This window comes from Sphaerodactylus townsendi, linkage group LG01 (genome assembly GCF_021028975.2).
Source record: "Sphaerodactylus townsendi isolate TG3544 linkage group LG01, MPM_Stown_v2.3, whole genome shotgun sequence".
In the NCBI taxonomy this organism is placed as follows: domain Eukaryota; kingdom Metazoa; phylum Chordata; class Lepidosauria; order Squamata; family Sphaerodactylidae; genus Sphaerodactylus; species Sphaerodactylus townsendi.
In genome coordinates, this window is record NC_059425.1 from 15851031 (window position 1) to 15851250 (window position 220).

Below are 220 nucleotides of genomic sequence, written 5' to 3' on the forward strand. Positions count from 1 at the left end.
GCCTCTCCCTACAGCTAGGAACTCGGTTTTTTAAAATAACGACCCAAAAGCTGATGCTCGCAGGATGTTCGGTCTCGCAAATGATACAACACCGGATTGTCTGGCATGGCGGAACACACAGAGTGCCGGTCTCGGACTGCAAATCCAGCAGGGGTCTAGGTAATGCCAGGGTTAGCAGAATGGGGAAAGGGCAAAACGGGAAAAAAGACCAACACAGACA